The 26,396-nt window shown below is 38.8% G+C and overlaps 1 protein-coding gene across 2 annotated transcripts in view; it reads left to right on the top strand.

Moving 5' to 3' along the window:
* Positions 1-1,166: 1,166 nt before the first annotated feature.
* LOC149806360 (uncharacterized) overlaps positions 1,167-26,396 on the top strand; it is a 55,807-nt gene continuing 30,577 nt past the window's right edge. Inside the window, exon 1 of one of the 2 annotated variants that reach the window (XM_089951975.1) lies at positions 1,167-1,468. The gene's annotated coding sequence lies outside the window, so the exon portion shown is untranslated. Of the gene's footprint in view, positions 1,469-3,122; positions 3,142-26,396 lie in introns of those variants that run through there. The other variant, XM_089951996.1, reaches the window with a different exon arrangement.

The raw sequence follows: 26,396 nt of genomic DNA, 5'->3' as shown, positions 1-26,396 counted from the left end.
AACTTTATTTAATCCAGAGTTTTTCCTAATATTGTATACCATTTGTCGCTGAGAGCTTCAACACCTTTCCGTTGCTTATATTGGCTTGCAAGCTTAGACCGGGCATCATCAAAATGCTGTATAATATGGCATATTTCCCTTTTGCTGACAATCAGATCTGGTACATATTCATAGTGTCACGCGCGATGTCAATCAGAGACTTCGTGAATTTAATTGCATTCTACTTAGGTTTTGCATATTTCCAATTATTCTTCATTTTTTTGTAAGCCAGCGGCGAAAATCCGCTACGCTCGTTTTTCATCCAAACTGTGTGTGATAAAATTTCCTCGTTTCTGAAACTGTTTAAACCTGATTAACCAGTCGTTGCAAGCCTGAGTAAAGGAAAGTCACTTATTTATTAAAATGGCACTTTTCTTGATGCCTAAAAGCCTGTTTCATTGTGTTGTTGATAAATGTATTTAGTTTATGAATATTCATGCTAAACAAAGTGATGTTGTCGACAGCAGATACTAGTGAGAAAGAATGTAGTCCATATTCGCCTGTGGTTTGGTTTGGTTTGGTGTTTGTCGGTTTAACACTCTTATTTTAGCACATTATAAGCTATACATGACGGCCAGTATATTTGGTGGAGGAAAAACCGGAGAAGGCCCCGGGAAGAAACACCGACTCACAGGAAGCTTTATCACATATCCACGATGGCTGCGACATGACTCGAAACACGCGGATATAGGAGAGATGTCGAAAGCTCGGCCACCCTGGGAAAGTTTATAGTGATGTCTAGAATTATGACATTATGTCTAATCCAGGCACATTATCCTGACATCTGGCCGACTATTCCAAACACTAAACTCTTAATGCTATGCGCCTGGCTAGCAAGGCAGCTATTAGTACCATTTTAATAAGACTCGGCCGGGGTTCTAACCCGCGACCTCCTTGGCAGACGCTCTAACCACTCGGCCACCGGATCGGTATATATATATATATATATATATATATATATATATATATATATATATATATATATATATTATATATAGAAACACGTGTGTGTGTTTAAGAAACTAATTGTCATATTATTTACGTAAACCAAATGCGCAAGACAGCTTATATCTCACATTTACGTCAGTAAACACTTTTACAAACACTTATTTACAGCCACAGCATTGATTCATGCTGTACATATATCGCTCTTCTAGACGGTTCCAACATTGAACAGATTGGATTACGCTGATAATGACCGCAGTGGATCATCTACATTAACGATTTCTAATCATCACTTCCTACAAACAAAATTGATCCTGATCGTACGGTGTACGATACGAAGACAGATGTGGGCCCGTGAATACTTATTGCAAAATCATCTTGGGTAATGATAAGGAAAGCAGTACGGTAGACTTGGAACCAGTCCATATGTTCGCCCCAGTTTCGGAGCACCAAATATAACTCACTATCTCTACATCTGTCTGACGTAAGTTGACAATCCTCTTCAGAGTGTGTGTGTGTGTGTGTGTGTGTGAAAGAGAGAGAGACAGAGAGAGAGAGAGAGAGAGATGATGTTCCATTGAAATAGAGAACTGTGTATTAAATACAATTTCATAATGTTGTACCTTTCTTCAGGAAATAATATATGGTTTCTTAACTTTTGTTATAACCACGTTTTTGTTTTAATGAGGTATTTTATTCACATTGATAAGTATTGTCGGTCCAACATTCGCATTCATTATACACATAATTTTGCATTAGCGAGATTACTCCTCATTACTGAACAATGGGAGGTCGATACAAATATTGTTTATAAAAGAAGTTTGTGTTGTACCAGGCAGAAATGTCGGTATTTTTTTTAAATAATTGTGGAAAACATAGGTGTGATAGTGTGAGAGGTTGCCTTGGCAGAGGATCACAGTTCAAATAACCATAATGTTACAAAGCATGCGCTGCGCAATTTTGTTACCGTAATAAACTACCAAGTTAATGAACTCCCACCTGTTAACTATTCGTGTTATCGTAGTGTACTCGCCAATTATTAAACTCCTTCCGGTTAATCAAGCGTTACCGTAAAGGACTCCCCAGTTAACGAAATCCCACCAGTTAATAAAATGCAAGGAGACGGGACATTTCTTCCAGTCAGAATGTGTAAGTAACTGACTATTTATGTGGACATCCTTTCTTTATTCTTCTTTTTATAAATTCATTAATTTGATTTCATCCTTAAATGAAGTTAAACGACATGTGAAAGGTATAAAAGATTTCTTATTTTAACCTCAGTATTTACTGCAACTGAATTACACAATCTATCCAACTCATGCAAATTTAAGTGTTACCTAATTCACATCGGTCTCTGTTAATTCATCCCGATAGAAAAATATATCCGAATAACAACAAATGAAGACTCGCATTGCCTTAATAAAATTCGATTATGTATATAATAACAATACCATATTTATTTCCCTTATTTTCGGACCATCACAATCTGATTATTGCATTTAGCAGATGAATACGTAAATTAATCGTTATTTTGACACTGAACAGAACAAGTATCATAACAAATTAATATAGTGATATGGTTTATGTAATTTATTTAAAACTGGACTCCAGTCCTGAATTAAATTTTCTTTACGACGTTGTCTGAAGTCGAGTACAAATAATGTTTTACCTCCTGCAATAGTAGTGATAATAATAATAATAATAATAATAATAATAATAATTTTATCATTTTATCATAACGAAGTCTTCAGGCATAAGTAAAAAAAAATATATAAGGAATTTCACGCAAGATACGATACAAAATAATATTTTTACAATTTGCTATATAGCGATTATTTATTAATAAATTATGACAACAGGTGCAGAAGCACTTCGTTTATAGAGTTTTCCTCTGCTTGCATACCGACTTGATTGGTTTCAAACAACATATAAACGGGAAAGAACTCTAATTTTGACAGACACATCTAATAGAGTAGTAGAAGGGTGTTGCCCCCTAGAGAAACCGCTTTAAAATCGCAGAATGTTCCAGAAGCAATCTGCGTCATCTCGACCCTTCTTGAAACTCCAAAGAGGTTACTAGATTGGGTGAGTATTAGAGAAAGCGCTGTCAGTGGAGTACGTGCGGACCGAACATAGAGAAAATTACATTTACACAACGTGAGTAAACTTGAGGATTGCTAAGTGTAACCCCCTTACTAAAGGGATGGGTTTTATAGCTTAATTAGGTAACTATGTCTCAGCAATAAGAATAGACTTAGGAACTTCTTATTCCCATTCAGAGTTTTTAAGTTGGCGGAATTAAGGTCCTCCATAAAGACCGTGGAAACAACAAAAGCCAGCTGTGTGGTGTTTACAGTCTCAGAATGTCTAATTGGTAATGAGGCGAAAAATCAATTATAATATTCGCTTACTATCCCGTTTGTTAGTATCCCCTACAGATTTTAAAACAAATAACACCAATAATACAAAAACCATGCACAAACCTTTGTCATTTCATTTATCAGTTTATAATTTCTAACCTGATATTCGCCAGCGGGTCTCTAACACTGACGTGTTGTAAACGTTTCTTGAGGGTGCAAGGGACAGTTTTTATGCACAAACTGAATGTTGCATATACCTGTCTAATATAGAAAAACTCATAAAACTAAACTACATGAGTGAGGTCAAGTAGGTCCACATTTTTAGATAGGTATAATAAAGAAAAACATAAAAAGATCATTCACTTGGCCTGACAAGTCAGCGGAAATTCATCGAATACAAAGCTGATGCACCCCCACCCTCCAATGTATACATGCATTTTTCATGTCCGAAGGCCATTTTTGAGAACACGTGATGCTTACGGTGCAAACAACAGCCCTTTCCCTAGTTTATAATTTTGAAAAACATTGTTTACATAATAGCTTGATGAAATTCAATATAGTAGTCATCCAGGCAGTTTCTGAGATATTCTACTTGCCTCGAACCAAGGTCCACACTTGTTTGTCTCCTTGTTGCAAACTCAGATTGGCAATGGCAGCACCGATGACACAATCAACCGCAAAGATTTGGCAGAAAAAGGCGATATGCGTTTTAGGCACACGTTCACCACACCACACCCACATGGGTTGCTTTTGTAGATCTTGCAGAGTAGAACTTGTGGAAGTGGTCACTGGTGATTGAGGTTGTGTTGAAGGGCATGATGATCACTAATTTTTATAGGCGATGATTAGCGAAGCGTAGATCCAAGAATCAAAACTGGGAGGATATCCTTCCAAACGCACCTTAACTTCTTTGACACGTCATTTTCCAACTTTTGGGGTTCTTCGATCGAGAATACTTTCGATGTCGTACACTTCGTCTTCTTATTTTGTCACTCGTTGTAACTCGGGCAAGTAAAACGTTCCTATTAACATTTCCCAGTTCATGTCTTCCAAGTTATAGACGGCAGGATGACGGCCACGCACTCGTCCAGTGAAACGAAACATTTCGGTAATCTAGTTGGGTAAGTAACCTTTGTCGAAAATGCGTTTGGTTTTGCCAATGTGCAAGCAATCTTCCGTCATCAACACTCCACCTTTCTTGGGGACAGTCACAGTCGGGAACGTACCATACAGGCGCTCAAAGACGGACACATCGTTGTCGGGAGTCACTATGGGGGGGGGGGGCACATTCGATGCTCCGATGGTAAGATTGGTTGTACGCTTTGACCAGGTGCGGTAAGACGTCGATGTACTTGAGAGTGTGTTAATGCGAAACATATTTCCACATGCGTTCTTTCAAGGTGCGTTGTAAGCGTTCCACGATGCTGGCTTTGGTTTCGGGATTCTCGGTGGTGAAAAAATTAATGTCTCGTTTATTTCTTTTTGGAAAGCTTGGTTCAGAAATTCGGTGCCTTTGTCGGTTTGCCATCGAAGAGGGTGACAACCACTTTGTTTCAACACCAGTTTTAGGGCTCGCACTAACTCAATGCTCGATTTGGAAGTCAGTGGCACGAGTCGTGGAAATGTGGAAAAGACGCCGATGACACAAATATTTGTAACCACGATTGTAAGTGGCCGAATGAGAGACATCGGCTAAATCGGCTTACCATTGATGATCGATACCCTCAAGTTGGGTGCGATTTCTGGAAAATTTTCGTCGAATGGGATTGTGTAAGGTGTACTGGCTTGTTCTTGTAACCATCGTTGCATTCGAAGTAAACGGAGACTTTTGAGTCGGGTTTTGGCAGCATGATACAATTTCTGAACTCCTCCGTATCCCGCAAGATGGGCTGGATCGTGGTAAATGCTGGCGAACAAATTCTTCATCAGGACTCTCTCTCTTTAGTAAGTCATCCACTCTTCACTGATGTTACTATGATGGGGCGAGGTGATAGTTTGGAAACGGCTTTACGTGTCCGACATGCCACGGGAGTAGAAGTCGATGGTAGTGGTGGTGGTAATGGGATGGCTTTTGTCTTGCTTTCTTTTTTCGCTTCTGGTTTCCCTTCTTTCTTGTTCACTTCTGTCGAAGTAGGAGTGGACATCATCTTTTTAACCCAAGCTTTAAGTTCTTCTCTTTCAGGTGCGGCGAAAGGGGTAAACGACGACGCTGAAATCTTACTAGGGATGGTGTTTGAAAGACTTCTCGTGCCTCTTCTTACTCAGGCATCCGTGGGGCTGCGTCTGTCTTGTTCACTGGGGGGGGGGGGGGGGGCTGGTGGACTTTTCATCAGAGTCTTAAAATCTTTTAGAGTCGGTAGAGCTGTTGCGTCTAAAGCTTTCTGGTGAAAGAATTGAAGTCGTTGCAACACTTGGCCGTACCGTTGCGCTTTTTCCGTTTGTGATAAATCGCTGAGATCCATCAACGATTGCAATTCGTGTTGTAACTGGGACATCTAGGTCAAATGAGGATTGGTAGGTAAATGCGGGGTGCATTGTTCCTGCCAACGATGGAATTCTATCCATCGTTTGTAAGGTACTAAAGTCAGTTTTCGTCCTTCCATCAGATTCAAAGGTCACTCTGAGATCTTTTGACTCCAGAGACCCCTTTAAATTTCCTCATCCTTTTTTTATCTATGACCTATCCCATGCGAATCAGCAGCTCCCACGAGTTCTGTAATCAGTGGTCCCAATACTCCTTTGACAATGGGTCTTAACAACAGGTGCACAGATTCTCCTCGTTGTACCAACATGTTTTTTTGACAGATGGGTATTTTCTTTTGGACCATTTGGCGAAGAACGTGTCGATGCTTGGCTATGCATTCTTTCTGATGTTGAGACAAAGGTCTCGTTCCTTTCAAGACATTCAGGCAACATTCGCACACGTTATCGACTTTGGATGCGGCGTAAATGAGTTGTTTTCGCATGGGTCGACGGGTTTTGAACAGTACGGACAACACGTCCCAAAATTTGATTAAATGAGGATGAAGTCCTTTCCTTTTTTTTTCCTTTGGAGGTAGAAGAGGGATGGATTCTGAAGGGCGACATCTTTGTTTGTTCCGGGGCACACACAAAAAAATACACTGACGTCGATGACTTGGCACACACCCTCTTTATCTTATTATTTTTAGTATGTTGAGGGGTTTGTAACCAGTCTTTTTTACGAACTCTTTGATTATCGCTTTGTCGAAAATGTGACGACTTTTTCTTTTACTACGCCAAACAATCCTCCCCTTTGGTAGCTCCTCTTTTTCTTAGGACGATGGGATCTTTTAGGAGGTAGACGTCGATGCTTGGCTAAGCGTTTTTTTTGGATGCGGGGTCAAACGACGAAACTGTCCTTTTCTTTGTCCTTCTCCATTTTGAACAGGAGAACGGCGATGGTGATGGTGTGTACTTCTTGGGGGTGACATCTTTGTTTATTCTGGAGCACACACACAAATTACACTGACGTTGAAGACTTGACACACGTCCTTTTATCTTATTCTTTTTTGAAGTGTGACGAATGATAACATTCGTGAGTTCTGCGCAGTCTCTCATAGTTGGATTTGTGGAAAACAAATTGACTTTAAGCGATTTTTCACAACAATGGTGCTTACTGAGGTACCGCACACAACGCGTGTAAGTTCAGCTAAGAGTTTATCCCAACAAAACCAGAATTCCTGTGGAGCTTTATAACCTGAGTGGGTATGATAGCCACTTGATTATGGAAGCAGTAGCTACTCATCCGACTCACCGATTAGCGTGATCCCCATCAACACGGAAAATTCAAAACGTTTCGGCTGGGACAATTGCAGTTCATCGATTGGATCCAGTTTGTGAACTCGTCCCTAAAGACGTTAGCAAACAATTCGACGGCTGAGAACTTGAAAATCATTCGTCGATCCTGTCGCACCAATACGGACTTGATCACGAGGAAATGCATGTATCTGTACGAGTACACGAACGACTGGAGTAATTTTGCCCAAGTCAGCTGCCACCGATCGAAGCATTTTATTCATCGATGACTCGAGAAGGTATTTCCTCCGCCGACTACGAACATGCAAAGAAAGTTTGGTCTGCAATCGAGTGCAAAAACCTATGTGACTATCACGATCTGTATCTACTCACGAACGTGTTGTCACCCGGTGACGTGATTGAAGCATTTCGTGACACCTCCATTCACGTGTACAAGCTCGAGCCCAACTATTACTTCTTGTTACCATGAATGGATTGGGATGCATTGCTGTTTAAAACCAACATCGAGCTGGACATGTTCACTGTTATTGATCAACATATGTTGATCGAGCGATCACTTCGTGGCGGAATATCCATGTTGAGTTACAGATATACTCGTGCCAACAACCCCAACGTGTCAGAAGATAATCCCTCTGACTCCAAACAGTTACATCATGTATCTCGACGCCAATAATTTGCAAGTAAGGCCATAATGTAACCGTTGCCATTTGGTAGATTTCAGTGGATCGATCCTGCACACACTCATCTACAAAAAGACGCGCACGATCACAAGACTCGTGGTGACCAAGGATACTTCTTTGAAGTCGATCTGGAATATATTGAGCATTTACACGAGGGCAACGACGATTATCGGCTGGCCCTACAAGCGCTGTCGGTGACCGGTACGTGGTTGTCCCTGCATTAGTGCTCAATCGTTGATGAGTCCGGGCGCAAACACACCTAATGAAACAAATTCTTCCCGAGTCACATGACCAAAACTGTGTAGTGCGCATGCGAAATCTGCAGTTTTATTTGCGACTGCTTATGCGTGTGACTAAGATTCATCTAGTGCTTAAATTTCACCAGCAAGCTTTGATGGCACCGTACATTGAGATGAATGCGGACCTGCGTACCAAGGCCACCAATGACTCTGAAAATAATTTTTTTTTCTCCAAACTCACGAACAATGTTGTGTTTGGGAAAACCATGCAGAATATGCGTGAACGAACCCAAGTCGATCTTGTCCGTGAAAATAGCGAGCAGGACGGCCTTCGAAGGTTCATTGCAGACCCGGCTTTGAGTCAAAAAAATCTGTGATGGTGGACTTGTTGTCATTCACAGTTTAAAGAAACAAACTCAGACTGACCAATCTATGTGGGATCGTTCGTGCTGGACTTGTTGAAGCTTCTCATATACGAATTTTGCTATGATAAAATCATACCGTTTTACCGGATCGGGTCAAGATGTTGTACACCGACTCTGATTGTTGCTGATGCATGTCACCACCGATGATGTGTTTGGCCAACAAATTTGATACTTACGAGTATCCGAAAGAACATTTCGTTGTTTAACAACACCAACAAAAAGGTGGCGACGGTCGTAAACGGTGACGGTCTGTTTCTCTCGGAGTCTTGGAGTATCATTCCGATCCGCAAAGGTGAACACCTCGTCGGGCCATACTGGGTCAGTGGCACGGTGTTGTGACCCACATTTCAACTCTCCAGGAGCAAACAAATACCAGACAATCTTGTCTCCAAGCGGTTGTAACACTGCTGGTTATGATATCGTTTTTTTAGTAACCACGACGGATATGTTTCGAATCGAATTGGCTGGTTTTAATCGTTTCGCGCGTGTAACTTCATTGTTCAAAGCTGTTATGACGAAAGAAAGTCGGCTTACCCATTCCTGAGACCGTTCTGGCCTAACTTCTTCTGCTTATTGATGACTGAATAACCGTTTTGCAAGCGTGCGATTAAATAGTTCCACAATAGCTTGGTCACGAAGTGCACTAACATGTACGACATGTAATCGCACATGGTGTGTGTTCAGCACCACGGCCGCAGATCCGATAAATTCTTTGCCAGGATCCACTTGTAATAATCGTGGCTATGTGAGTGTGTAGCGTGCATAAATAAGCTCGAGTACATCTGCGACACTGGCAGAATCTTTGGACGTTAACTTCTCTTCTTCTTGGGGGCCCCGAGTGGCCGAGTGGTCTAAAGCGCTCTCCGTAACGGATCACTGCCATCTCACCTCTGTCTGTGTGGGTTCGAGTCTAGGATTCGGCTAATGTGGGTATGTGAGAAAGCTTGCCAGTAGCTTTTCGTGGGTCGGTGGTTCTTCCCGGGGTTTTCCCGGGTTCTTCCTCCACCATTAATACTGGCCGCCATACGTAGCCTATCGTGTGCTGAAAATGGCGTTAAACCCCACAACAACAACAACAACAACAATCTCTTCTTCTTTATATCGACTAGCAACATCGACAATGGTGATCGCATATGTGTAGGTGCGTAACTTGCCGTGTCGATCATGGACACGATCATGTGTAAGAAATAACAAATCTGCCTGATAGAACTCATAAAAAGTGTTTGCACATCTAGACAAACACATGAAATCTTTCCTGGTACTGGTAGATAAATTTGCACAGCGCTTATTTGGCCAACCATGATCGTCCAATTATGTGAGTGACTTTGGCTGCACTGGCTAACTGTTAAACGGCGGCTTCACCTCTCTGTAATATTTTGGTATTGTAATGAGAGAGGAAAAGACCTGTTTCTAAAGACACGTGTTTATTCCACAGCATATGTACTATAACTGTCTCACTTGTCAGACGTACATCTCTCATCCGTATCTCTAGTAGTCTACAATACCGTATAGCACTGCTTTAACACTAACTGCGTAATACTACACTCTCCAGTACCCACGCAGACATTAGTATATTTGGCATAGTGTGCGGCTTTTTGTGTCCATTGTTTATACTGGTAAAAATTTTACTTTTTTGAGCAGACGTTTGACCACCGCCTCTCAATGATATACTGGCTTTCATTTCCCCTTTAGTGAACGCATCTTGCGTTGCGTTCACTCAATGTTGGATTAATCTCATTCAAGTCATGTATGTGATCCACGTCAGCACGTTGACGACCATGTATATCACTGGATACTTTATAAGCAAGTTCATGTCAGTAACACGCAGAATCAATACGATTGATATGTTCTTCGCCGGGCTTTGGCTGGTTGTGAGAATCAAGTCGCAGATCCAGGTGCAATCCAGGTCCACAGTAATTATATCCAGGAAGATGTTTCTTGCCCGGATATTTACTCCACGATGTCCCTGGTAACTTTATTAATGAAGCCGCGATATCACCTCCGCAAATGACTTTTTTTTTAAAACCGGACTCTGTGCGTCTACGTTTTTTCCCAATGGAATTGTAAGTTCTGATGAACGTAATCTTCTTTGCTCCACATCTAGCACAAGTTCCCGTAACCGCTGATCGTCCATTACTTGTTTCAACTGAACTTGGATATCTAGTGCATGGTTGGCACGACATCAGTGTCTCTGGTGGTGAAAGCAAGTTCATTTCTATGCGACTGCATTCCCGAGTACATGTCTAATCCGAATTGCTTGCAGCCACACAGAGCATTCTCAGTACGAAGCAATTGTACTCGGTAGCAAATCGAGGATAAAATAATCAGTGTGACAGAGTTTGAGATTGAACTGGCGGAAATGGAAAATCACAGACAACTCCAACCCCAAATAAGAAACCGGGCTGTTTCATATTTACAGACAGTAAAAAAAGAAGTTTAAAAATAATAATCTTCATGCATTGTGGATATTTTTGCACTTTTTTGCCTGTGTGAGCACATCTCTCTCTCTCTCTCTCTCTCTCTCTCTCTCTGCAGGATTTCGTTTCGACAATCACTACAGTCTAGGGTAGTTTGAAAGGCTTGTATTTTGCCCCACTGTCCCTATTTGTCGGCATTTCCATCCGGTCGAGTCTCTGCCCACCATGACGAAATCGCCTTTCTGCTTTCCTGTGTACACGATCAAAATTCAGAGACAACCACATACAATGCTCACGGTGGGTAACGAGGACGGGTGGAAGGCCACAAAATGAGCCTGTGCCCCAGAGTAAAACACCCAGTTTCTACTACTCCACTCCATCAAATCTTCAAGTAGGGCTGTGGAAATCTGATTTTAACCAGACTGTAATTCACATCTACTTCATTGATTTCGGATATGTTGTTGTTAAAGTCGTAGATAAATTTACGAATCAAGGAACGTATATTTTGTATGTTCAAAGGTGCACTGCACAAGCAGCAGAGAGGGTGAACAGACCATAGAATTCCGACAAAACAAATAAAACAAACAAATAAATCATCTCGTAGAAAGGTCCAGATTTTACAAATGAACTTTCCTTGAGATGTTTATTTTTGCAATTACCGATTGTACTAATAAAACCTCAGTTTGAAATAGTATCTGAAAAAATAAAGTACTCTACGTGTTTATTTATTTCTTGTTTACCTTTTTGACGACCAACGTTGGTAGGTACCCTCTCTGCTGCTATTAATTTACCACCATACCAAGTTTGATGAATATTTTTCAACACGTTCTCGCTGTACTTTCTCCTCATCTGTTTTATCTTCATCTGAATCATGGGAATTTGTTCTATGTTTCAAGTAATATTCAAGTTCTGATGGTGGTTTTTCTATTTTTGGATTTATGTTCTTTCTGTGTTTATAATATATCATCAAACTTCTGTATTCCTCTTCTGCTGATATTAATTAAATTATTATGTTATAATAAAATGATACATCCAGAATCTCATACTGCAAGAACAGCACGAGAACGATTAGAAATAATTAAAAAACTTCTTCCTGTCAAAGACTCATTTAGAAAAAATCTACAAGCGCAGCAAGAAGCACAAGTTGAGTATGAAGAGGACACTAAAAAACTGTTTAAACCCGTCACTGCAGCTACTAAGAAAGTTAGAACTGTCATCAAAAAAGATCTTCTTCCGGTATCAAAACAAACTGCAGCTCTGACTGAACAGACAATGGAGATTTTACGAAATCTTCCAACTGACATAGCTGCAGCTCAGCCTCCACCTGTTGGTGAGGAAATACTTGAAGGCGTTGAAGAACTTCGTACTGAAGTCGCCGATGTGAGAAAAAAACTTGCATCTAAATCCAAACCAGCAGGAGAAAACGTAGAATTAATTGCAAAATTTAACGAAGGAGTTGTTGAGGAAATTAGAAAAACTGAAAGAGAGAGATTACCTGAAGCAATATTAAATAGTATATCTAATAAATCTAGTATTTTAAAACCCCGTTTTGAAAAAACAAATGATGATAATTTCATTAAATGGATATATCGCGTATATTACGACAAAAAACAAGCTAGAGGTTCAGAATTTGAAAGACTTAAAGAAGAAGTAAAAAGACTTTATAGAGAGAGATGGGAACAACCAAAACAAGGAGAGTCCTTCCAGTATCAGCTTCCTCCACCTCTGCAACAAATAGAACAACAACAACAATCTTCTTCGCCACAGCAAAGGTTGAAGTCGGAAATTAAAAAGGCTAAAGAGTCACTTAAATCACCCTCCTCGAAGAAAATTCCTTCACCTTTACATAAAATTTCTGCACCGAAAATGACATTTACACCGACAGGTTCACCACATGGATTTCGAGAAGGTTCACCCCCGGCCACCACTGAAGTACTTACTCCGGTAATGCAACCACCAATATTTAAACCACCTCAAGATGAACCTAAAACAGGATCTGGTTTATGTCCTGATAATATCATCAATGATGTGTCACGGTTAGAAGTTCTCATAGGAGGAAAACGTGCCGGAAATAATTCACCAGAAATAACCAATGAAGCAGCTGATATTTGTCGGCGACTATTTCAAGGTGGTATCATGGATATTGGCGCTTACCGAGAACTTATTGATGAGCTCGTTGATGACTAGTTGTTAGATAAATGGTAAATAAAATAAGATGATTGTGCATGATAATCATCGTAAACCCACACAGGTTAGAGCGGTAAACTCACGATTACCAATCTATGAAGCAATTTACGGAAATGGACTTGGTGATGTCATCCGAGGATTATTTACAAGGATAGCTCCAAAAGTAGCACCTGTTGCAAAACAATTATCGATGAAGGCTATTGATATTGTTCGTGATAAAGCTCCTGGAGCAATTGTCAATGTTGCTGGTAAGGCGTTCTCGGCGATCAAAGAAAGATTATCACGATTATTGCGACGAAAACAACAACCACCGGTGAAACTGGCAAGTACTGAGGTGATGCCTGCAGACGTAAGTAAAATAATAAATCAGGCTGCAAATCAAAAACTAGCGGCGATATCTGAAGAAGCAGAAAAAAATATAACATCAAATTTAATAGCAGGAAGTGGTCTTCGTCGACGATGATCATCATTTGGAAAAATGGTAACTATAATAAAATGTTCAGGCGCGAATCAGACCCAGTATTTGATATGGAGGCACCTGTCCTTAAGTACGAGTCAGTACGTGATTATCAATTTTATTCTTATGACGCAAGACTACCAAATCAGCGGGGGAGAATCGAATTACAGGTTCATGATACAAGTAGATATTTCTTGCCCGCTGAGGCGTTTATTGAAGTAGAAGGTAGACTTGTAACGAATGTTGTAGCTAATACGCCATATGCTGCTAATTTGCGTGTTGGTTTTGTCAACAACGGGATCATGGCGTTGTTTGATAGCGCCACATATATGATTGATGGAAAAAATATTGAATCAGTTCAGAAGGATGTTGATGTTGCTACAACAATAATTGGTCTGGCGAGATATTCTGACGACTTTACAAGATCGGCTGGTCCAACAATGATGTTTGCTAAGGATATTACCAACAACGCTGATCATGTTCAGTATACCAAAGTACGAACACCACAAGTTACTGCCGATGCACAACCAGTTGATTTTGAGCACGCAGCCGCACCGGGTGCTGCTTTTGATATTATAGGAAGCGTTAATGCGACTTACAACCTGGGATTTGCAACACGCCGAGCAGCGCTGTCGGGAGATAATAGAAATTTTTCGTGTGCAATTCCATTATCTCACATCTTTGGATTTTGCAGAAATGTTAGAAAAGTCATCTTTGGAGCTAAACACACAATTGTGCTCGTAAGAAAAGGTGATGATAATGATGCAATCTGGCGAGGTGCTGGTGTTGCCGAGGGTAAAGTAAATATATCAAAACTTTCATTGTGGATGCCAGTAATGACTCCATCTATTACTGAGGAACAAAAATTACTATCTTTTATGGATCAAGGCGGTAAATCATTGCTATCATGGTTAACAGTAACCACAGATGCTGCTCAAAGCAATATTAATGGTTTATTTACATGGCATATAGCATCACAACAGGGTGTTTCTGCACCACGACATATTTTTATTGCATTGCAAAATATTAACCGGATAAATGATCAAGAACAATCACATATGATATTTGATAACCTTGGAGTTAGTGAAGTTTCTTTACGGATAAATGGACATCAAGAACCATCTGAGGATATACAACTAAATTATGCACAAAATCATGTAGCGCGCGCATATCATCGTTTAATGTCATTCATGGGACGTGATCAAAATATAGATACTGGTTTGCAAATATCACAACTAGATTTTACAGGTCTATATCCGATTTATTATTTTTCACTAGAACATCTTGATTTATCCAAACAATCTGTTGTTGATATACACTTTCGAGCTCATGTTACTGCCCCGCCAGGTGCTGGTGCCTTTTACAGAGCGATCGCGGTCATACTTAGCGACAAGGCCATGTTACTTGAAGGTGGCAGTGGTCGAATGAGGGTCGTTGATGCACCGGTGGAAAATCTTTAATCGTGTTATTTAGAAAAATATATTTTATATAAAAATGTCGTATAGTCATGTTAATGTTACTCTGACCCCGGGTCAGGTAAAAAAGCTTCAATCAAAAACCGCCAACAAATGCGGAACTAAAATATCACTAAAACGAGATCATATTAGTGGTGGTCCAAACAAATTATCGTTGACAAATAATCAGATTAAACATTTCAATAAAGCCCTAGAATCAAAAACTGGAGTTCAATTCCATCTCTCCCCGAGCGCCATCAAAGACATGGTTAAAACGGGTGGTATATTCCCATTATTTGCGGCCATTCCGGCACTAATAGCTGCGGCTGCTCCAGCCATAGCAAAAGCGGCCGCGTTAGGTGCTGTTGGAACAGCCGCTGGAATGGCACTAAAGAAAGCAACAGGGCAGGGATACAAAAAAAAAGGGACGCGGTCTAAGATTACCGGGATCTCGTTGGGGAAAAGGCCTAAGGCTTCCAGGGTCATTTCGTTAAACGTTCCATCATCAAATTTTGATTTACTTGATGCTGCTAAAAAATTAAAAATATCCGCCTTTAGAGGTGTTTTTATGCGAGATCAATTACCGAAACAACCAAACAAACTAGAAACAGGTATTATTAATCTTGACAAACGTTCCGGACCCGGTACTCATTGGGTATCATACGCGGTTGATCCGCGTGGAATTGTTTATTTTGATTCGTACGGGTTAGCTCCACCTGTTGAATTTATCAAGTATGTCGCACCACTCCACGCAACAACCAAAGTTTGGTATTCAACGCTACCCACACAAACAATGACAGATCCGCCAATATGCGGCCGTGAAGTAATTAATGTACTCGACGCTATATCAAAATCATCCAGGCCGCCACATAAAGTCGTGCACGATTATACAAGCAACCGATATGTTGCGCGTAAAGCATTTTAAACAACGGATCTTATTATAATGGTTGATATTTACGGAAGATCTTCTACTAGTAAGAAAATAAAATCCGACGTTGATCTGTCAAAGTATGCGACTAAAGATGACCTCGCTGATATTATGAACCTTGCTGGAGTTGATCCAGATGAGGTTGTTATTTTTCAAGATCGATATGGTAAACTAAAAACCAGCAATATCAAATGGAATGATATAGTCCGGCGAGTACTTGGTGCAGTTACAGATAATATTCCCGTGTTTACTGATAGCGGTAAAATCAGAGATTCAAGTATGTCACTTAAAACCATCAGAGATGAAATTGCAAAAAGTGTTGCTAATCGTATGAAAAACACCGGTGACACAATGATGGGTGAACTCAGCATGAACGGAAATAAAATAGTAGTTTTAGCGGATCCAACATCTGACGAAGATGCAGCAACAAAAAAATACGTCGACACCGTAGACGGTAAATTATCCACGTTACGGGCCGAATATGATGTTCACGTAACCGGTTTTTTAAGGCATCGAAGAAATTTTCAAAGGACCGATGATGCCATGAGTAAGTTCTTTGGAACTCCTTCCGTCATCAACATGAAACTTTCTGATATCAAAACTGACCTAGACACGATCAAACAAACACAGCAAGACGTCGTAGCAGGAATTCCTGAGATTGTCAGTAAAACCAATTTGATTAAAATTCCAGCTGCAATAACTCCCGGGCATATCACAAACATCGTATGCACGGTATCATCGGGATTTGCAACATGGTCGCAGCAAAATAATACTATCAAATATACCGCAACAGTCACTGGCGTGTACAGGCTGTCTGTGTTTTCCGCCGCTAAGTTTGAAATATTTACAACGTTTCCATGGCGTCATTCCACCGACAGGTTTTCCGGGGTTGTATCTGTTGTATTAAATAGCGGAACCGAAGAAATATTTATTCTGGAAGTAGCTGATAAGAAATTAACCGCAACATCCTTCTGGTGGTGTTTGGAATTTGTAGCTGAAACACCTCAATTGGTTACGGCATAAAAATATATATGGACGGTGCGCAATACAGATACAATCAAGCGCGTGAATGGCAGGCGACGCTAAAAGATCAAGTTGATCAATATACAGTAAAAGTAAAAAAATATCGACGACGATTGGTTATCGTTGATGTGATTGTTTATTCAGTATCCGCTGTTGTTGCTGGAACCGGTGTAATATTATCAGCGTTGACAACGATGGCACCAGTAGCTGTAACTGTTTGTATTTCAGCAGCAACAACTATTGCAGGTGTGCTTGGCATCATCACAAAAAAAATATGTACTTGTACGAACGAAAAGTTATCCGATTACAAAATAAAATTACATACAGTGACGGTAGCATACTCGAAATTATCCTCGTTGTTATCAGCGAGTCTCAGTGATGGAATTATATCTGATTTCGAATTTTCAATGATGACCAAAATATACGATGAAGGTATTAAAGATACAAGTATCAATAATGACAGAATTACTCCAGCAGATCGTGACCAACACAACTCCGCCAAAGATAACGATGATCTCGGTAAGTTCAACTAATCCTGAATTTAGTGTTAATTTTCCTACTGCAATTCCAGTAAAAGAAATAGCACTTGCACAATTACGAGTATATTACAGCTGGCCAAATATCAGATCAAAATCATTTAATGGTACACCAGCAAATAATTCGCTTGTATTTACTAACAACAACAAACCCGATGGAACACCTGACTGGGTTGTTGTTGGAATACCAACCGGCAGTTACCAGATTGAAGAGATCGGTGAGGAATTTGCGCGTAGAATAAAATCAATAACGGGAAAGGAATCAAAAATATCAATAAACGTTCATGAGCCGACGTTGTCCTCGACGGTTGAAATAAACTCGCCTGATTATGCCGTTGATATTTATCAATCTTCAATCAGATCAGTGCTAGGATGGCCTGAAATATCACCACCGATAACACCGATACCACCAGAACCGAAAAAGTCTGATTATGTCACGGATAGACAATCATATCATGAAATTAATCCATCATACGGGGAACACCTACGTGTTATAAAAAACTCATCAATGCTTCACAATTTTGTCTTCTTCAGTGGAATTGAGGCATGGTTTTTTTATAATCCGGGAGAAACAGGACCTCATTGGGGTTTTCATCGAGAAACGATTATTAGATATTTTCAGGAAATCAATCAAGAGTGTAAAAAACAACTAGATCAACTAAATCAATATTTTAACGAATATATTTTTGACATATCAGCGTTATCGCGTGAAAAAATCATCACGCGTGTAGAAATATTAAATCAGCTTATATCAGATATGGAATATATTAATAACCGAATAGTTCAGGAGATGCTTATTATTTTAGAATCATCTGAAAATCCTGATGTATATAAATGGTTAGAAAAATATAAAATAACAGAAGCCGATGTACCAAATTATAAATTTCCCGGGTATAGTGTAACCGAGTTAAGAAAATCTATCAATGATGTCATTGATGAGTTTTTTCCTAAAATACTCGATGCATGGAGAAAATTAATTCCGCCTCCAATTGTTCTTAGACATGATAATGATCCACACGGCGGCGGAAGACACGTATCTCCGGGAATCGTTAATATAACATCGACGGTCGCAGTCAATCTGGTTTGTGACGTAATCGATGGCAGCTATCAAATAGATCTCGGAAGATCAAATCAGGCTCAACAAGGATACATCCTGTACACGTTCACACCACAAGTTCCCCCTGGAAATTTAATCGTGCAAGAACCAACTAATCCCGTGTATTTGCGGTGTCACAATAATATGTTAACACGAATCAATTTTAAACTCACAGACCACCTTAATCGCTTGATTGACATACGTGAAGAAGAGCTTGTAATAAATCTGTATGTAAAGTCGTAAAGACTTCCGTCGCAAAGACTTCCGTCGCAAGACTTTATCGTAGATCTTTATGTGGAGGGTTTTTACACACGAGGATTTCTTAACAGTTAGAAGAACATTTGTAACGGAGATCAGAATCAAATTCAATCAACTTAAAAAAATATTTTATTATTACTGGCACAAATTTGTGTTTGGTACAAATTAATCGGCCTAGGCAACTAAGGCCTAGGCAACTAAAAAAGCTAGTCGATGAAAGTAAAATTAAAATTTCTATCACAAAAAAAAAATAATATTTATTAGTTTTCCTGATTTTACAAATTACTTGATTTTGACTACCAACTACCCCCTCAGAAACATAAAAATGCATGAACTACTTGATTTTGACTACCAACTACCCCCTCAGAAACATAAAAATGCACGAACTACTTGATTTTGACTACCAACTACCCCGTCAAAATCAAGAAAGTTCTAACCTTGTCAAATTGTTCCTAACAAATTTTATTTATTATAAATTAATTTTATTTATTAATAATATTATTTTTACTGAGATTTTTATTTTTTTTTTACTAAAATACAACGAAATTGCTCAATTTTCCTGATTTTGACTACCAACTACCCCGTCAGAAATCAAGTAATTTGTGCATTTTTCTTTGATTTTGACTACCAACTACCCCGTCAGAATCAAGTAATTTGTGCATTTTTCTTGATTTTAGTAAAAAAAAATAAATCCTCAGTAAAAATAAAATTTATAATAAATAAAATTTATAATAAATAAAATTTATTAGGAACAAATTTGACAAGGTTAGAACTTTCTTGATTTTGACTACCAATACATGTGGTCAGCGTTGACTTGGACCCCAGTTACCAAAACTTTCATTTTCATTATCATCAGTAACGAGGTTACCTTGGATCGTTTCACCAACGAAGTTACCTTGGATCGTTTCATCAGTAACGAAGTTACCTTGGATCGTTTCACGATCTGACATTATTTTTCTTAATTGTCTTATGCGAGTACTAATCGTTTTCTTTGCCTCATACTCGTGGGATAATAACGACTTAATTTTTTCTACGGCGGTAGAAAGAGGAACGAACTCCTTCACATGATCATCTTCTACGGTAGCTAGCGACTGAAACATTGCCGATTGAATCCGTTTCATGAGCCTGTATTCAGATGATAGTGTGTGTGTCCCCATGGTTTTACGTTCTTGTAAAATCTCAAAGTCAGAAACTATTTTTTCAGGATTAAGTTCATCAGATATATTAATTCCATCTTTTTTTAATTTTTTAATAGCGACAATTACATCATTGATATTTTCATGGTTCATTATATAATATATAAATCTTTAAAATAAAAAAAAATATCCCAGAATCCCTTCGAGTTCGTCGGGATGTTTCTGGGACAGCACAAACATATAACTTAATTAAGGTACGCTCAGCAAAATCACACCCATAATAATTAATCCAGTGGGTGATACGAAAAATAGGTATCAACAACCAGTCAATATTGTGGTTGTGAATTTGCTGAGCGGAGGGGTTCTTGCGGTTCCCCCCACTATTATAAAAATCGCAATTATGCGCACCACCGACAAATTGTCAGCCATGGGGGTTTGATCCTGGACCGCGAGCGCCACAGTCCAATACCATACTGATCGAGCTATCAAACCTTGTTACGAACATATGTTTCGGAAGTTAATATATAGCTAAGGAACCAATATTTACACTAAACAGCGGTTTCTGAATCATAACAGTTTCTGCATTTATAACAGTTTCTGAATAATAGTTTCTGAATAATAGTTTCTGTATTTATAACAGTTTCTGTATTTGTAGCGGTTTCTGTATTTATAACAGTTTCTGCATTTATAACAGTTTCTGAATAATAGTTTCTGAATAATAGTTTCTGTATTTGTAGCGGTTTCTGTATTTATAACAGTTTCTGTATTTAACAGTTTCTGTATTTGCAGCGGTTTCTGGATAATAACAGTTTCTGTATTTGTAACAGTTTCTGTATTTAACAGTTTCTGTATTTGCAGCGGTTTCTGGATAATAACAGTTTCTGTATTTGTAGCAGACCGAAAATCAATAATATAGTGGCATTAATGCACCAGTCAAGGAACTTTCCAGAATTGTAAGTTCAGTGAACACACAACTGCAGGTCAATTACAATGAGTAACGGTTTCTGTTTGCACACAACTTCCTACGGATCAATAATATTATCTTTTGTATGATGGGAAAATATTTAAAAACCATAAATAATACTTCTACGAGTAATTAGTTACGATGTAATTAGTTACGATGTAATTAGTTACGATGTAATTAGTTAAACTGACTAATTACAATCATAAAAAACCAACCATCTACGAAGAAAACTATATATTACAAAGTAATCTCCCCTTAAATCAAAAATTCAGTAGTGTATGGAGGACCTCTGTGACATAAATTAAAAAAAATTAATTCAATGTGGTGATGATAGTTAATAATGTGATGATGATAGTTAATAATGTGGTGATGATAGTTAATAATGTGGTGATGATAGTTATTGATACTGAAATGTGATTTTCTGTTTATATTTTTTCGAGAGAGCTGTTTTATATATATTTTCTGCCACTCTTTGTACTGATTGCGGGTGAATATCAAAATATGTCGCAGCCGCGTTCATAGACTGAAACATAATTACTTTACCGGTTTCTATGTTTGTAGAAATTACCACCCTCTTTCCGATTGTCTTACATCTTCCTGTATTTCCACGTGTATTATTCTCGCTGTAAGAGATAGCTTGTAAATTGGATAAATTATTGTTTTGAGTGTCCCCGTCAATATGATCAATAACAAGACCATCATTGATCAACCCCCTGTGACACTCGTAGATGAAACGATGACAATGATATCTTTTCTTTCCAACTGTGAACCTTAGATAGCCAGTATTAGAAACAACGCCGACTGGTCTCTTCAACCTGCAATTTCTGATGATACCATTAATATTTGATTCATAGTTTGTTATGACAGGATGTGGGACAAATATATTTTGCTCCATTATAATAATATTATATGTTTAAATCATTGTTTGTCTGAAATCTTGATATATAATCCTCCACGGATTTTATAGCGTTTTCACCGCTATTATTTTTTTTGTCATAATATCTTTTAAGTTCTCTGAACCGTTTCCCGCCACATTTTCCACATAATTTTGTCTTTCCTCGCACTCCAATACCACACCGTAGACATGGTATTGGTCCTAGACTTCCTCGTCGTATGTTTTGTGAGTGCATCCAACAATATTCCTTTCTACAGGATTTGTTGCATCGATTTACTGAGCCGATCATCAACCATCTACATTGGGACATTGTATATATATATATAATTTTCTTTATTTAAATATTTGTTTTAGTTATATGAACGAGTTTGAGAGATTATCCCAAACTAGGCCTGTTAAGTATAAATTCAACCTTGACAGATTATCTCAATTGCCAGTACGAGATCTGGTTGATCCGAAAAATAAAAGTTTGATCTCGAAAATTCATGACGCTAAGAAAGAATTTTACACGGATGGTGCATCTCATACATGGTCAACGTTCAAGATTATACGCGCTGACTCCGTCAAGGACTCCGTCAAGGACGCTGTCACGGACGCTACAATGAATGACAAGCGAGCGGCAACTATCATTAACTACATCGCTGAATACGAGGGCAATCAAAAATATTTATTCAGAGTAAAATTTATTGTATTAACAGAAACAGATAGTTGGATTATCCGTGACAAATATGATCCTGTCCTTGGCAATAATAAAACTATCATATTAAGTAAAAATTCCAGACCGGGTCTATTGACTGGTATTGATAAACCGTATTATGAACGAGCATATCCTGTAACAGCGGTTATTTATGGAATTTATGAGATAAATAAAAAACCTAACGTTGATAAACTAGCGCCGATGAAATTATCATCCTTGACCTTGTCAAGGTTAAATTGTGTGGCTGAACGAGTAATAGAACACTTTACAAACGCGATGCGTGGAAATGGATTAACTGATTTAAGGCGTGAAAAAATAAACTCGTGGGCTGATTCAGTTAAGGATACTGGTGCTACAATAAAAGATGTTGCTGAGTTAGGAAAAATATTAAAATTTCCAATAACCGTAGCAACAATAACGGGAGAAGTACTGTACCAGTCGAAATATAAATCGAAAGGAGCTCCAATAAATATTATCGATCATAACGCACACGCATGGACTAACGCAGTAACAATATTTCCACGTGATCGAACTGTTAGATTTTATCCCACAGAATTATCTGTGGCAGAATTATCTCTGGCAGATATGGCTGTGGCAGATATGAGTATGTTTGATTTTATTAACGAAATAAGTAAAACCGATCCTGTATCGGTATGGTTATTTAAAAGTAATGAGGAGGGTGAATTTGATCAGTTTGTCAAACCGAACGGTGAAATATATCGCACAGAATTCCTCCATGACGAGATGAAAAATCTTGCGGAGATGTTTTTAGAGTGCAAGCACGCGGAAAATACTGACAAATTACTAACTAATTGTTTTACCGTTCCATCTGTTGCGGCTCATTTCGCCAGGGAACGAAATTCATGGAAACCAACACGATTTGATTTACTCGAGGACGTACGTGCAAGTTGCGTCGAATATGGACATGGCGGATTATGGAATACCAAATACAATTACAATGATGTTATTTCGGTTGATATGGTTGCATGTTATCCAGGAAGTTTTCTGGGATACGGAGATTGTTCTACGTACTTTGAAAGATTTGGTCACCCTACAAACGAGATGACGCGAGTGGCAATTAATGGACCATTACCTGATTTTGATCTGACTGGATTCGCCTGTATTGAGTCGTTCGAGTTTAACGAAAATCTTCACAAGATTTGTTATGTTTGGTTTGGCAGACATTTTTGTGAAAAACGTTGGGCACCTATAGTTCTGTTGCGATATATGCTAGATTGTATGATACTGACATCGTTGGTGGTCAGTGAGGCAATTATATCATATCATGCACAGACCAAAATTTGGTTGCCCATGTCAGATTCTGAAGTTATTAGCGAGTTTAAGGATGATATTCCTAATAAACTCAAAACCGCAAAAGATCTCGGTAGAAAAATTATAGGTAAATTTACTCAAGGTGGTGCATATGATTATAAAAGACATCACGCACGATTAATTTTAGATGATGCCGAGTACGATTTTATAATCGCTGATACAACGGCGAAAAATACATTTGTAAATCGAGAGAGTGTTTATTTATCCGACGGAACAAAATTAGGTACGATCGTTAGTTACATAAATGACGTATCCCCGCAATATACTCATCTAAGATCTTCCATGTTGGCTTATGTTTCTATAAATTTATTATCGATGATTAATAGATTTCCTGAGGCCGCAGTCAGAGTCGCAACGGACTCGTTTTATATTTCAAGTAAATATTTAGAATCTGTTATGAAATTTACAAGTAGTGATGAACGATGGGGTTCGTGGAGAATAAAAAAGGAACTATTACACAATTATGTAGAATCAGCAGATGTTCCAGTGAGAGATGTTTATCGTGAGGGTAATAAAATATCAGAAATGTCGAAGGCACCATCGTTGAGTGATCCAATAACCAGATATAAGACAGTATATCTCAATGGACCTGGTGGATGCGGCAAAACGACTCGAGCGATTAATGTTTTTCGAAATTCAGATATAATCGTGCTGACACCCACACATAGACTTGCACGTGAGATGAAACAGCGGCAAGTACAATCGTGTACGTATCATAGTTTCTTCCGGTGGCGCGGAGATACATGGACTCCTGAACGGATGGGAGAAAAATATATACCTAAAATAATTATTTGGGACGAGATATGCACGGTGTCATTAGATACATTAAAAATGTTTCTTGATTGGTTGTTGACGAAAAATACCGCCATAATAATGTGTGGCGATCATGGTCAACCTCCGCCCTTTGTTGGACCATCTCCACATGATTGGTTAAAAAATTTCGTTAATTATTACGAGGAAATAGATGATGATCATAGAGCTCTTGATGCAAATTTGAAAGAATTTAAAAAATTAATCAGATTACAATCAAACAAAATTCAGTGCGAAATATTACGTGGAGTGATCTCAGAGACATCAATGAGTGATTTTTTGAACTCATGGAGACCCACCGATTTGATCGTAGCAAGTAGAAAAATAATCAGAGACGCTTTACAACAACAGTTATTTCAACTACATAAAGAACAATATTCAGAACTACCCGTACCGTTGTGTTATAGACCATCAGATACACGAAAACAGAATATTAATGTTGATATTCCAGGACCCTTGACAGAGTCAAGGAAGCAAAATCTCGTATTAAATGATATTGTCGCCGTTGATATCAGTGTGGTCGAAGATGCATTACGCGCTGACAAATCTCCATGGGTATTGGGATACGCCATGACAATCCACTCGTCACAGGGATTAACTATTTCTGATACACGAGTCTGGATTGTAGACGATCGCATCGAGTGGTCAAATTTAGTTTATTTAGCGGTATCGAGGGTCAGAAATATATCTCAATTACGTAGAATTATAATTCCTGAAATCGTTGATAAATTTAACATCATCGATGATGATATAATAAGAAAAAAATTAATCGGATACAAACAATCTGACAAAAAAAATAAACGTGACTTTGATCTTGATGTTGAATTTATTATTGAGTTAAAACAGCAGCAGAACAATCATTGCATCAGTTGTAATTGTATAATGTTATGGCGATATTCGAGTAATGATTCAAGACAATTTACCGTAGATAGAAAAGATAATAGTCGCGGTCATACACGAGAAAATACCATGTTAACCTGTCTTGAGTGTAATCGACGTAGAGGCGCTAGCGCCTTGAGTGCAGGCACCCTTGGCGCTAGTGCTAGTTAAGTGATCGAAATCACCGAAGTGATCGCGGCGGTAGTTGTGTATCCGCGGGAATTATTTGTAGTTGTTCACGTGTAAATCCACGTTGAGGAGCAGCAGAATCTAATCTGTAGATTGCAGGTCTGGAAACGTCTGCATTTCTTCCAGTGGATCTTGTCACGGTAGATATTTTGTGTGTGGTAACACTCCAAATAGGATCAGTCGCTCTCGCGCTACCACCTTCAAGTTCACCAGGCTCATATAAATATCTGACTGTGACATCACCTAATATTTTTTGTTTTCCAGCATCTTTCCGTTGTGTTCGTATACTTTTTTTTGTGACCGCGCTAATGGGTTTCATGTTGGTTGTTCGTGTGATCTCATTATTTAATGCAGCTATCACGATTGGTAATCTTGCAACCCATTCACGAGATCTTTTATCCTGAATAAATTCCCTCGCGTATTGATATCCAAATAACCGCTCAGCAAGTGTTCGATTAAATCGCTCAACAATTGCTTGATCACGGTGAATTGCAGTATGACCTCGTCGTATTTTGGTATTATGTTGTTTCATCAGCGATGATACTGGACCAAGAAATTCCTTACCAGGATCAACCTGTAGTAGCTGTGGCCATCGTAGACCACCTTGTGGTCCAAGTCCTCGTTGATAAATTCGTTCAAACGCATCGGCTACTTCAGATGATGTTTTCGCTGA

This window comes from Sinohyriopsis cumingii, chromosome 1 (genome assembly GCF_028554795.1).
Source record: "Sinohyriopsis cumingii isolate HCF-2022 chromosome 1, ASM2855479v2, whole genome shotgun sequence".
NCBI classification, from domain to species: Eukaryota; Metazoa; Mollusca; class Bivalvia; order Unionida; family Unionidae; genus Sinohyriopsis; species Sinohyriopsis cumingii.
Note: the sequence above shows the minus strand (reverse complement) of the source record. Positions and strands in the feature narration are given on the sequence as shown.